This window comes from Triturus cristatus, chromosome 1_2 (assembly GCF_964204655.1).
Source record: "Triturus cristatus chromosome 1_2, aTriCri1.1, whole genome shotgun sequence".
NCBI classification, from domain to species: Eukaryota; Metazoa; Chordata; class Amphibia; order Caudata; family Salamandridae; genus Triturus; species Triturus cristatus.
Window position 1 is genome coordinate 873,753,925 of NC_140580.1, and position 14,612 is coordinate 873,768,536.

At 43.1% G+C, this 14,612-nt stretch overlaps 1 protein-coding gene across 7 annotated transcripts in view; it reads right to left on the reverse strand.

Moving 5' to 3' along the window:
• The window catches only part of PLCH2 (phospholipase C eta 2), a 1,499,317-nt gene that overhangs the window by 443,235 nt on the left and 1,041,470 nt on the right, over positions 1–14,612 (reverse strand). The gene's annotated exons all lie outside the window — the stretch shown is intronic.

Genomic DNA, 14,612 nt, shown 5'->3' on the forward strand with positions numbered 1-14,612 from the left:
GTACTGACAGCGCATTCCTGTCTTCCCCCCACCCTCAGAGGTTACCATTCATGCATCCTCAGAACCATTTACTGATCAGTGCCAGCAAAACTGCTTTGGGAGCAATGCATGGGGAGCACTAGCACATTTAATCTACACATACTGTTCAAGCAGCGGGCACTCATAATCCACCTAAGATAATACCTACGCCCACTGGTTTTAGGAAACTGGCCCCCCTGTGGACCTCCCAAAAATCTGTAGTGTCACAAGCAATTACATGAATTTTTGGATTCCCATCTCCATCTGGAACTTGAAGATCTAACACTCAAATTGTCCTTGATCCAGTGCGGAACATCGTCCTTACCTAGAGCAACACCAGTTCGGTTACAGTGATCAGGCACTTAAAGGAAAAAACAGTTCTCTATACCCAGTCCTGCATGTCTAAAAGTAACCAACAATAGGCATTTCAGAATGTACTTTTGTTTGATGATGTCTGTTTGGGTATTTAGACATATTGTGGCATCATTCACAGGATGGCCTCTTTAACATTCTGCCTCTTCAGCCACATTCTATTACCACACTTCAAGGACTGGGCCACTCAAACGACTGCGCCAACTCTCCAATATATAAGATCATTTGGAAGTGATTGAGAACAGCCAGTAAATCATGCCTAGATAAAGGTATAACCGTACAAACGTTTACTAAAACATTTGCTTGGACAATTAAGTTGTCCTTGAATCCTGACAGTCACAACATCTGAAACCCGAAAGTGAGACAGGGTCAGCAATCTCATTTTTGCAACCATTAACAAATATCGCAGAAAAACAAATATTGTGCCATAAGCACTGTAAAACAAATACCTTCAATAGCTTTGGGCTGTACAGACATTTTGCTCACTATTTACTTAATTCTTGGACTATAAACAGCTGACTGACTTCAAGTGAAAAGTAAAAGTAGTTCTATTCATGTAGTTTGTGAAGTCCGTGGATCAGAATGGGCGGAGGTTGTCACCTACATAGCAGTTATGAAGATGACTTCTTGTGGTTTCTTGGGGTGCCACCTCTATATTATTTTCTAACAGGCAATTAGAGGGTCAGGTGTAGTGCTGACTCTATGGCACAGCCCCAGACATTCAGAATGACAGCGAAAAATATGTGTAGTGGTGTCTCCTCTTGGATCTGAGAGCACTAAACAAGTTCTAAAGAAGCAAGGCTTCGGGATGAGCTCTTGCCTGGACATTCTTCTGTCAATCGTTCGTCTGGAATATATACATCACCAGATCTAGAGGATGCTTATTTCCTCCTGGCCATTCACAAATGGCATCAAAAGTACCTGCGATTTATGGTGGGTGGTCGGCACTACCAATTCAAAGTAGTTGCTTTTGGCTGAGGACAGGAGCAAATACATGAGATGGGACTGCACAGTAAAATTCTCTAACAAGTTGCGAACATTTAACTAGCCCTATACGAGGTCTGTGAGTCGAGTATATAGAGATAGACACTTGCATAAACGTGGTGAGCAGCATACAGAGAAGAGACCTTCGCGGACCAGTGTGAGAAGGACCATATTGTTACAAACATTCATGAACGGGATTTGGGAGAGGGTTTTCATGCAGCAATCATGGATTGTTGATTTCATATTACACCAGGTCAAACTCTCAGAGCAAAATGGGTCTGCCTGTGAATATAATAATAATAATAATAATAACAATATATTTGACAGTTTATTACGGAGAGGTTTTGGATGATGTAGGCAAAAGGAGGAGAGGAGAGTGCAGTGTTCCTTGTGGGCCTGCACACCCTACATTCAGGGTAACAAGCTATGGCCAGTGCTTTAAATGCGCCGGTACTCACCAGTACTGAGTACTGGTCCTTTTCAATTCCCTCCCTTATTGTACAGGAACTTCTCCTTGGCCAATGAGAGTACCGGTACCAATGATGTTCAAGCAAGGGCCGGCCCAGGTTTAAGTGACGGTGTGATGCAATTCTGATAATGAGGCTGTCACAGCCTGAGTGTCAGTGAGCTAGGCCCCGGCTGAATTATCTAGCAATGGCTCATTTCATTTGGTGACAGGACGGGCCTTGCATCACATTGTGGTTAACAGCCCAGGGACCAATCAAACCCCACGGTGTTAGTCACCCTATACAAGTGATGTAGGGTGTGCCATCTTATTTGCTCCTGGGCACACAGGATATACTACAAAGGAATGGTACCTGGCCGAGAGCTTTTGTGCCTCCGTGCTGAATGCTGTGAGCGTGTGGGAGTGTGTGTCTGCCTGTGTGCATGAGGGAGTGCCAGTTTTGGTGTGCAAGTGTCATGTGCCTGCTTTCCACCCCTGGTAATATTCTGAGAAAGGTCAAGAATATCACAGCACTTAGTACCTACCTCAGAATACAGAAGCACAGCATGCCAGACTGCATACTCTCACCAAGGTCTGCTGTTAGCTTAAGGCCTTCATCTGCGGGATCTTACCATTAACAGCCATCCATAGTGTTAAGAGCAGGTTAAATATTCCACGGTCTCCTTCACTCATTAAACCACCATATCAAGGGGGCAGTGGAGGGGAGGGAGAGGGGATGAACATAGGTAACAAAATCGCAGGGGTTTGAGAGTAGACACAGAACAGTCATTCCAAACCATCGGGCAGTGCACTCGCTGGGCAGATCGAGAACAAAACTGCTCAGGGGCCCATCAGCCTCCAAGCAGGCTTCATACACTAGACACATCAGCAGGAGCATCGAGCGAGGGGAGGGTGAAGTCTACCACTGACTCTGAGTGATCTAACAAAGGCTTCACAACCTCATGTATCCACCTCCTGACAATAGCTCTCTTACTCCTTGTGAGTGCCTGACTCAGCCACTGCCTCTAGGGGTTACCTGAGCAGTGCACATTCACTGCTGTGATTTAACTCCTAACTGAGTCACTTACTCAGGGTGAACTGAGGAAACACAGCTCACTATCCTGTGTCCAGCTCTTGGCTCTGACACTGAGACTGTGTTTACCTGTTGATGATCATTCACCATTCTGAGTATCCAACTCTTGACTTAAACACTGACTCCCTGTGTGACCCTACGATTACCTACTCACCACCAATGTGCGCCTGACTCAGCCACTGACTCCTAACGGGTATTACACCCTACCGCATTCAAACATCACCAGGTGCTGTGGATGCATACCTAGCAAATCTCAATCCCACTCAATGCCATCATCTTGGCCATGCTCTAAGCCCGGCCCCCAAACCTTACCCGTGTGCTCCTCCACATCCCCCCTGTGACGCCCTTGTGTGCTCATACCACTCCATATGCTGCTCCCCTTACCACCCCGTTGTGTTCTCTCTCATCCATGTGCTCCCACGTGTTCCTCTTTCTCTCTATTTGCTTCCCCTGCCATTGGTGCTCCTTCTCTACGTCCTCTGTGTTGCTTCACGCCACCAAGTTGCTTTGCACACTCCTTCCTGTTGCTCCCCCTCAGTGCTGCTCCGTCCTTGTTCCTCCCTGCACCCAGTTAATTCCCTTTCCCCTGTGTAGCTTCCCCTACCCATGCTACTTTTTTTTTGTTTACAAATCCAACTTGGACCGGTAAACAAAAAAAAGCGAAAGCAACATTTTGTAGGTATGTGCCTACAAAACAACATGGCTGGGCTGGGTGTTGCTTTTTTTCTCTTTTTAAAAAGACATGCTGCATAGCTTCAGGTATTGTGTACATAATGGCTAGAACCATTGATGAAGGTTCTCATAGGCAATACCTATTGGATTTGCCAATGTTTGTTTAGATTTTGCCTGTGCTGTGCTTTTTGCTGATCACTCACTAATTTCTGCTCTAGGCAAACAAGTCCTGAATGGTCCAGGATGGCAAGGTAGCCCTGGCAGACTGGCTGAAGGCGCGGTTGGAGTGATGAGCAGGGAATAGTGACAATGATGGCAGGGGAGTGGTTCTGCTCTCCTAAGGCAACTTTCATCCTAGTATACCCAGTGTGAGACCCACTCATCTACATTCATCTGCACATCTCGGTGGGAATCTCTATACCTATGCCTGCTCAGTACCACAAACTTTAAACGAAATATCTCAGAATGGACAATCAAGTAAAGTAACCAGCTAAGCGGACTATGATCCTAACAAAATACAATAAAAGGACCTACAGAGATGCCAGATTACTGAAAACCATAAACTGTGCGCCTCTGTCTCACACTTCTTCATCCATCACACTGCTAAGGGCTGCGTCCCATAACACGATAACCATACCTCACACACGACACTGAAACACTTCCTACATAGGATCAAAACAAAGACAACATACTTTCATGCTACTCTTCTAGACAAGTGCTTTAGCACCCAACATGAGAGTAGTAAGCGCTATAAAAACATTGCAATACGGTACTAAACTCTTCTGGGTGCGCTAATGCAAGTTTCTTCCTATGGAGACTGAATTCAGGTTGCCTGCTGTCATTGAGCCAAATAGTATATATATATATATTTTTAATAAAAAGGGTAGTGAATTCACGACCCACGTGCTGATGACAATTGAGACATGGACTGGAAATAAACCTGTGGAATTTTTTGAACAAGAATTTTATGGCTTTTAAGCCTTCAAATATGTGCAAGTGTGTACTACATCAGGCGCCACTTCTTCTATCTGCCGCCTTTAACACAGTGCCTCTTTCTAATAATCTCTTCACACTTTAAACTTGGAGTTTGCAATTGTGTGCGCAAATGTCTCTGCTCCTGTCTTACATCATCTAGAACTTAATCGGTCTCTTTCCCCTCCTGTTCACTTGGGCTCTTCTACAATTACTTGCTAGGCCCCGGCCTGTGGCGCTCCTTCCAGAGCACCAATTTATTCAATGTCTGTCTGTCTTCACTCTTAATGCTGCAGTTGCCCACAATATATTAGCATTACAGTCAGATATTGCAGATTTTAAAAAGTCCACGTTCAGCGCAGTGCTCCCACGGAGCCGAACCCCCACTTTATTGTAAGTCATGAACAGTGCTTCAATAACGGACTCTGAACTGACTTAATATTTCTAAGAATAAACTTTCACCAAACTACACTGTTGGACAATAAACGCCTACACACCCTGATAAAGTCGTCCTATTGCTTGTAACTTTCCTTCTGGAAGATTAGTTTTTTCTACAAGTTAAGGCGAGCTCCCTTAATATAAAGAGCCTCAGAGGCCGGGCCGGGCCTGCGCACCATCTGCGCACTGCGCACCATTTAATTTATGATGATGAGGGGGCCTGTGGGGCTGCGGGGGCCTGTGTTACGCCCCTGCTTGTGTAGGTGGCACATCAATGCTACAGACACACAAGTAGCATTTGATTTACAAGCCCTGGCCTCACTCAATGCACTTTAATGGGGGCTTACCAGTAAATCAAATATGTCAATCATGGATAACCAATCATAATGATTTAAACAGGGAGTACTTTCACTTTGACACTGATCAGCAGTGGCAAAGTGCCCAAAGCATCTAAGCCAGCAGAAACCAAATCCAGCACAGCATCAAAAATACAGGAGGCAGAGGCAAAAAGTCAGAGGAAACCATGCCAAGGACGCTAAGTCTGACAGATGCCATTCTAACTCAATGATTAGAAAAGGTTAATATTTCTTGGTTTCGTATAAAATGGGACTTTTTTAGCCTTGTGACTGAGCTCCGAATCCCAGATCCATTATTATTGCACCTGACATGGTTAGCGATCCAAGGGTGGGGTTGCCAAAAATCTGAATTCAATTGATTGCGAAGTGCAGCAAAATGGTTCTTGGACAGTACTTACTAATGTTAAGTCCTGTACAGCAGTATATTTAAAATACTCAATGAAATGAAAAGACCAATACCCATTTATTCAAAATGTCAATTTCATGCTTGTAATATAATTTCAGTGTGCTGCACATTTCAACAAATGTCAAGCCTAGAAGATTAGTTCTCAGTCTGATTTCATTCTCACCAATTTCTTATCCTTTAAACATAATGTTGTTTTCCAGGAACAAGAGCATCAAAACATGCAATCATTAACCTTCATTAATTCAGCTATCTTCCCATCAAAGGACAACTAAAACATTTCTGCTGTATTGTTGTCTGAAAATGACCGAGACCATCTGAAAAATCCATCACTCCTGCTTTGAATTCAGAAAACAAATCTTCAATAAACCACAAGGACCGACTAACACAACAAACAAACTTCAATTATTTTAATAGCAGACAGCCAAATGTTTTAGTTCAGTATCCAACGTACTACCTTTATTAGTTTGTTTTCTTTCTAAAAGGCATATATTTCATGCTATACCAAAGAAAAACAAATTCAACCTAAAATGCAACCCCATTAGCCTTTCTGGTTCATTAACACACCTCAAGAAACCATCAAAGACCTTACAGGATAATAATACATTGCTACCTCCTTTATATCAAAGCTTTAACACACATTCACCCTAAATAACAAACAGATTGTTAGTTTCTAAAATTTTAGTGGCATCAACTTTCACCTGAGGAGGTGCAAAGTGGCCAAAAATAAGTAAACATTTACGTCAAATATCTACAGGAAGTAAATTAAAAGGGTGTTTATATGTTATTTTTATTTTGTATATATATATATATAAGGTACTACACTACCAGAAACTAACCAGTATTGTGTACATAGACAGAAGAAAAATAAATGCGGAGCATTCCTTATAAGGAATCGTTAAATATCAAGTAAACAAACAAGAAACATATCATAGACAACATCAGGCAGGGATTGGAAAATTTGCGGAAAAGGGGATTGGAGAATTTGACAAAAAGTGCAGGAAGTAAATCAGCCTGAACTGCATGGGTGGTGAGATTAATAACATAAAGAGGAACAAAGAAAAACAGAGTAGCATTAGAGGAAAGACATTGAAGCACAGGGCAGCAAGAAGCTGGTAGTAAATTAAAAAAAGGATGCTAGCAAATGAGGTGATTGGAAAAAACATAAGCTGAGTGGAAATGCAAATCAGCAGTTGGAAGATATCCACTACGTAGCAAGGTGGATGCTGGAGAGCCAGGTGAGCTCAGACCCGTCCATTTTGCAGGACATGGTGTCTTTTCTGCGGGGGTGCTCTTCAGGTGGATGCAAGGTACAGCACCTTCTGAACCAGGTCAGGGGCGTAACACAGGCCCCCGTGGTGCAGGGGGGCTCCAAGCTCCAGGGGCCCCCCTCAGCGCAGCACTTCGGCCTGAGAGCTTCTGATTGAGTCCGGAGGGGGGCCCTCCACGTACCTTGCAGTGGGACCCCCTCAAGTTTCGTTACGCCACTGAACCAGGTATTGAAAGGGTCGCAAACATGCATTGAGTTTTACTAATGATTGCTGCAATGTGTTTAGCAATTGCTTTGTAATATTTTAAGTTGGTGGGAGTTTACATAACATGTATAATATGTAGTATATGTATGGTAAAATGATTTGCATGAACAGGAACAATACTTTATGGTATTCACTATACCGCTGTTGTAGGTACACAAAGGGGTCTTTCAGGTTTAAAAGAATTGCTTGCATTGCATACTGTGAGCTATGGTGGTGTTCTCAAATTGTGATTGCGGGTAACAGGATGTGCTTAGATGTTGCACTGCATGACAGTCACTGGAAAGGGGTCTCATCAAGCACATAGCTTCCTTTTTCAGCAAGAGAAGTATCTGTGCCACCTCTTTAGTGCCTCTCAAAGTTTGTATTAAATTCCGTAGGAACAGATTTTAAAACAGTTTCCTTCAACAGGTGAACATCCAAAGATTGCATGCAAAAAATCTCAACCGCCCATATTCCTTAAAATCCTCCATGAAAAATGTAAGTATCTGTGCCACCTCTTTAGTGCGTCTCAAAAGTTATTAAAAATTACATTCCGTTGGAACAGATTTTAAAAATGTTTCCTTCAACAGGTTAACATCCAAAGATTGCATGCAAAAAATCTCAACCGGCTATATTCCTTAAAATTCTGAATGAAATATTGATCTTCAATGAAACTTGTACTTACTTGAATCTCTTATATATCTATATATATAACTAATGGACTGATGACTAAATTTGGGCTCCCGGGTAGTGTGCGACTCCCCGTAAAGTGCTTCAACGCCTCGTCAGGTAAGTGCTATACAGCCGCGGCCCGTGGAGGGAGTTCCGGGGGCGGAAAGGCGGGGCGGGGGAGAGGTAGGGTGGGGGGTTCTAAAAACCGGAATATGGATTATTGCAGGTAAGTAAACAATAAAATAAATAAAACGAATTTCGTTGCGCGCCCTGCATCGCAAAATGCGATGCAGCGCGCGCTACGAAATTCGTTTTATTTATTTTATTGTTTACTTACCTGCAATTATCCATATTCCGGTTTTTAGAACCCCCCCACCCTGCTCCTCCCCTGCCCCGCCTTTCCGCCCCACGGAACTCCCTCCACGGGCCACGGCTGGGTAAGACCTAAAACCAGATGGCTCCACCAGTAGCGGGGTAGGGAGGACACAATAAAAAATAAATTAAAAAAACAAACCTACAGCCAACCGTGTCACGCTCTTCTGCTCCTCTTCACGCAGGCACAGGCTTCTGGAATCCACGGTGGCCAATCCTGATGCTGGTCTCATGTCACGAGAGCAGGATCAGGATTGACCTGCGCGCCAAGGATTTGTGCTCCCAGGAAGACCGGGAGCCTGTGCCTGCTGTCTCCAACCCAGCAATGCAGCTGGGTTGGAGACAGCTTAAGTGCGCATGGCTGTTTGGCCGCCCTGAGACAGCCGGCCAAACTGTCATGCGCATGGATGACAGTGCACTACCACTCCTCCACTGTCTGTTGTCCCCCATGACCCGTGCCCACAAACTCGGCAGGAAAGTAAACATAAATGATAACAAAACGTGTTTATTATCATTTTATTTTTCCTTTTCTGACGTTTAGACAGCTGTGGGGGGGCGACATTCCTCCGTCATAGCGGAGCAGCAGCGGCTGGGCTGCACATAGGTAGTCAGGATTGGAGCTTCCCAGCTGCGTGCTTAGGTAGATCTATAGTTGACTATAAGTATTCCTTCAAGGATAACCTGGTTGGTTTGATGAATCAGCTATCTCTGCATTAACATGGGTGAATCATGCTTTAGGAGTTGATTTTAGTATGATTTGTCCATCTGTGACAGTTTTTCTGATTTGCAGATTTTTTTTGTCACTGAAAACAAAAAGTCTTCCTAAACTTAAAATACAAAATGTACAAACTCAGCTTAAAACTTTTAGAAATACATCTTCCCATCCCTAGAAATCTGACAGTTGAGTTCATTAGAAAAAGTTACTATAATGTGAAGTCTAGTACAGCAGATGATCAACAAGTCATGTGGCTAATGAATGCTGTGGGCGATGGACATGGCCGTCAGAGGAAGGGGTTTGCAAAGCTTAAGAGTTGTTTTTGAGTGGAACTCCAGTGGCAGCTTTACAGAACCCAGAAGCCTCCCGATGTTAGCAGTGGCATGCTGGAAGGTCTGCGCTCTGCATTGCCATAAAAGTAGCCCCGGGCGGAGACCTCCGCTCCGCCAGTCGAGTGTGCGGATATTTGCCTTCTCCACGTTCCGCGGAGAAGGCAAATCTCCGCACACTCTGCAGCGTAGAGGAGTTGGCCAGCCCCCGCCTCCACCCACCCTATATTTACAATGAATTCTAGTACATAAAAGTTAATTAAAACCCACTCACCTGTACTGCGGCGTCCCAGGGTTGCCCTCCTCCTCTTCTTAGCCGTTTCTTCTAATCGTGCGAAAACTGCGCATGCACATTTCTTGTGAGAAATGCGCATGCACAGGCGCATGCGCAGTTTTCGCTTGGATTAGAAGAAACGGCGACGAAGAGGAGGAGGGCAGCCCAGGGACGCCGCAGTACAGGTAAGTGGGTTTTAATTTACTTTTTAAGTACTATAATTCATTGTTAATATAGGTGGGGGTGGAAGCGGGTGGCGTAGCGGGGGTTACACGGAGGGCCACACGGAGGGCCACAGAATTTGCTTGTACCTCTGTGGCCATTCGCATACCCCCCTACGCCCACTACACCCAGGGCTACATAAAAGCTGGAAAAGGCATTGCCAATGATACTTTAGGCACCTCTTTCCATCAGGCAGATTATCTGTGACAAAATGCAGTAAAAAAGAAGCCAAGAAACCTCTGGAAATAAATAGATGGGCCGTTTGCACCCTGAAGTGATGAGCGTTATTTGTTCTCGGTGTAATCTATCTCTTCACCCATCTGGACACTGACCACCTTGGGTGACAAAAGCAGTCAAATGAATGAGTCTATTACGGGGAGACAAAAAGTCTACTTATTTGGTGGTTTACAGATCACATAAATAAAGACTGGCCGAAGATTCACTGTCAAGTGACAGCCCATATGAAATGTACAAAATGGACTGCATATAATAATGGGCGCCTCCTCCGCCACCAGATAAGGATGATTGAATTCTGTGATGTGGAATAAGCAGGCTCTGGGGCACAATGGAAGAGTACCCGTCCAGAACTAACTCAATGAATAGAGGGAGGAAGATAAATTGAGCTGGCCCCTCCTTCAACTCCCACTTCTTCCTACACCGCTATCTAAATCAGAGCATTCTTCCAATACACTGCACCAGATCTGAAAGGGCTGCAAAGGGTGCAGTACTGTCTTTACTTGAGGTAAAGTGAAGGGGAGAGGCCCTGTGACCAATTCCACACCAAGCACGGCCGAATGCTGTGCACGCAGGGGTTTGGTCTTACATTTGGTAATAAAATGTTATTTTTCGCTAAAAAATAGCATAGAAATTCACCAAAAAAACAAAGGTTGATGTGATGCTATAGTTAAGTATGGTAATAACATCTTACTTTGCATTACAAAAACCTCAGAAATTCACTGGAAAAAAATCTGAGGTTATAGTTAGGGGAAAATGCACTGCTTATGACCTCAGGTATTACAAACCTCATGACATGTTCTGTGACATTACTGATTATAACTGAAATGACTTCATTGATGACAACACTGTTCATGGCATGGACATGAGTTATAGTTACTTGAAATAATAACTATTGAATTTCAGTGTTTTTTTATTTTAAAACGTAACATTAAAACTGACATTTCACCTGACCAGAAAATTACTTCAGTCTTTGCTTTTTTCAGTAAATTTCTGTGGTTAGTTAATGCAAAGTAAGATATTATTACCATCCTAACTATAACAGCACCTTAACCTTTGTTTTTTTCAGCAGACATAAATAAATATATATATATATAAATATATAGTTGAATCTGTGTGTGCTCGACTTCTTTGGAAAAACGAGGGAGTGTGGTTTGATATATATATACATATATATGCCCATATACACACATATACATACACACCCACACACACACATATATATTTATGAATGTATTTATGTATGTATATCCACTGAAAAAACAAAGGTTAAAGGAACGTTATAGTTAGGTGAAATGTTCAGTAACAATGTAACATTTTAAACTCCTGAAAACACAGAAATTCACCAGTTATAGTTACAGTTATCCCAAGTAACTATAACTTCTGCCACAAGGTAACTATAACTTGTGCCCCTGCTATTCACAATATTCTTTTTAATAATTACATTGCAAATGTTGCAGACATATTATCAATGATGTCATAGAAGATGTCATGAGTGTTGGGAGCCGACTTGTATGTTTGTTCCCTTTTGAAGGGAGATTAAAAAATGCGCCTGTCAGATAGGAGCAAATATCTTTCCATGCCACCGACTACTGCGTCTCAGGGTTGGGCTTCCCAGGACACAGTCAATGAGCAGAACCCTTTAACTAGTTTAAGACCGGACCCAGGGCATGGTGTCCCTGGGCCTTTTTAAGGTTCAGTGAGGAAGCCATGGGACCGCCCTCCACTTTTATTTAGATATCGACCCCGGGGGGTGGGGTCCCTGGGGCCTAATTAGGCTCAGTGAGGGGGGTGCCATCCTCTCCCTTCATATTATTAACTTTGACCCCGGGATTTGGGTTCCTGGCACCTAATGAGGCTTGGGAGTAGGCCATGCGCCTTCCCTGCAAAATCTTTTATTTTGCCATAGATTCACCGATTTTCTGGGACCCCACCAGCAGCCTAAGGGGTCAGGGTATCCTGACCCGGTTGATGTGATGACAGCAAATCAGATTTCAGGTTGAGATCTGTCAGATCTGCAGAGGCCCTAGAGATGCAATTTGTTTAGCATTAATTGCTCAAAAACTACTGAACAGATTTACACCAAATCACAAAAGGCACTCTTTCTGGACCAAGATCTAACTTTCGTCAAACTTTGCTGTAAATGCGTTTAGTTGTTTGGGATGTGGGTGTGTGTAAACATTTTGTAAGAATTAATGGGGAAAATGTGTTTTGAGACCCCCCTATTTTTCTCGGAACCCACTTGACTGATCACCCCAATAATTTCCATGCACAAACAAATCAAAAAGTAGCACTTTTGTGAAAAGGTTTTTCGAGATTTGTTGAACGGTGCTAAAGTTATCAAAACAAAAAAAACATTTCCTTTGGAAGCACGATCTTAACTATAACTATCCAGCGACGACAGCCACTGGGTAGTATATATTAAAAAATGTATAAATATATAGATTTTAAGTTTGTTCTCTTCTGATGTGGTGACCCCCAATGTTATTGTTCACCGGATGCAATGCCGGAGATGGAATGCTCCCCGATGTGGCTTCTACATAATGCATCTAGTCCACTGATTGTGCATTTCTGTCCATCAAGTACAACTAACCTCCCACCGCCACCCCATTCCAAACGAGACTTATGTACTTTCCATCTGCCGTTCAGACTCAGCTTCTAGGTAGAGCTAGCACAAGCACTCTTGCATTTTTTGAGGAAAGCATTTAAAAAAGAAAATGACATTTGATTATTACAATGCATTGCTCTTCTATGACTCACACTGGGAATGTGAGCAGGAGAAATGTTCATTACATAAAATGAAACCCTGTAAAGTGTGAAAATCAATCAGCGCAGAATAGATCTGACGCCTAAATAGTGATTGCATAGCATCAAGATGAGGTGACTCACAAAAATGATGGATGTGTACGAACGGGAGCATGTGTTGATGTAATCGATTCCTTGGACTAAAATTGTAATTTCCTTAGCCTTGTTTCCAACATTGAAAAATATCTGTAAGAGTTCTCCTTGAATCAGAGAAATGGACGTAGAGTAGAAAGTAACCAGACACTTTAATGTTTCTTGTGGCAAAGCTCTCAAAATAAGGAGATCAGTAGTTTTAAGTCAAGGTCAATGTTACATGCAGGGTTTAGTGGACATGAAGGGAGAAGACTTTTTGAGATAGCATGCATTCTGAAGATATAAAACTGTATAACAACACTGCTTGCATGTGACATAGCTTATTGTATTGCAGGGTTTGTTTAGTGCATAACCCCCCATGTGAGCACCCAAATGCTAATCAACTTGAATAGCATGCTACATGAGGGTATGTGAAAATATGCAGACAAAGGCCATCACCCGCAGCAAAAAGTTAAATGCAAACCTAAACAAAATCACTCCCGGCCCCTTTCTAACAAATAGGGAAAAAGTTCCCAATGATAACCCTGCCCCCTTTGCAGCAGTTCCTGTGTCCCATACTGCTCATACAATCACAGAGTGTCTCTCACTATCTAAATCCAACATGGCAGAACATGTTTTCCCCATGTGGAGCTCCTGTTCCCACCCTGGAAGTGTGGCTAGGGAAATGAGCAGCCCTTTCTCTGTTATTGCTCAAAACTGGAGTGGGGGTAGGGGCTCCTCTACTACTGGAAGTGGTGGCTGTTTGGTTACATGAAGAAAGGAGGGGGAGGCCCAGGTGTTAGCTACATCTGCCTGTGACAGAGTAGGCCTCTTTGAAGTTAATTAAGCTTCTTGACACTGCCTAGATGGTCACCCTTTTAGAGGAGCTGAACCACTTGCCACACCCTAGGACTTTGTCTCAGTTCTGGGAGAAAGGTCGAACCTCATCAAAAGGACTATTCAGTTCCTGTGCGACAGTTGGAATCTCAACTAACTGGGCTTCTAGATACTTTAGGCAGGCAAAAGGTTGTCTTTTTAAAAGTACCTTTTGTAAAATATCCAGTACAAATCCGAATTTACCAGTAAATTGGGCTTGCAATACATACTTTAAAAAGCCCAAGAATGAAATTGTCAGCTGGTTCCTAAGCAGAGACAACATTATTAATTTTAATATTGTATCCCAGTGCTTTCCGATGGAACAGCTAACCCTGCTACGGTGAAAAATGTTTTAGGCTTGCCACTTTAATACCATGTTTTACATTAAACTTTTACGTGTCCTGTTTTTAAATACCATGCCCCTTGCCTTATGGGCATTCAAGGCCTATATAAGGGTGACTCATTAAAACTTAAATAAGGGATTAAGCCTGTCAAAAGGAGTTATTTGGCTGGTCATAATTGCAGTTTTATAACTACACAAACAGGCCATAGTGGTAGGCGTGCCGCTATGTTTGGCACTGTTATTCCAGTGCTGGCACAATGTGGGCTCTTGTCCACTAGTTACATTTAACTTACAGGCCCTGTGTACACTTTGTACCTTTTATTAGTGACTTATAGGTAATTAAAGATGCCAGTTAGGAGTTTAGCCATGTTCAACATGTTTTAGAGGTCAAAGCACATGCACTGGGCCTGGTTAGCAGAGTTACAGGGCAC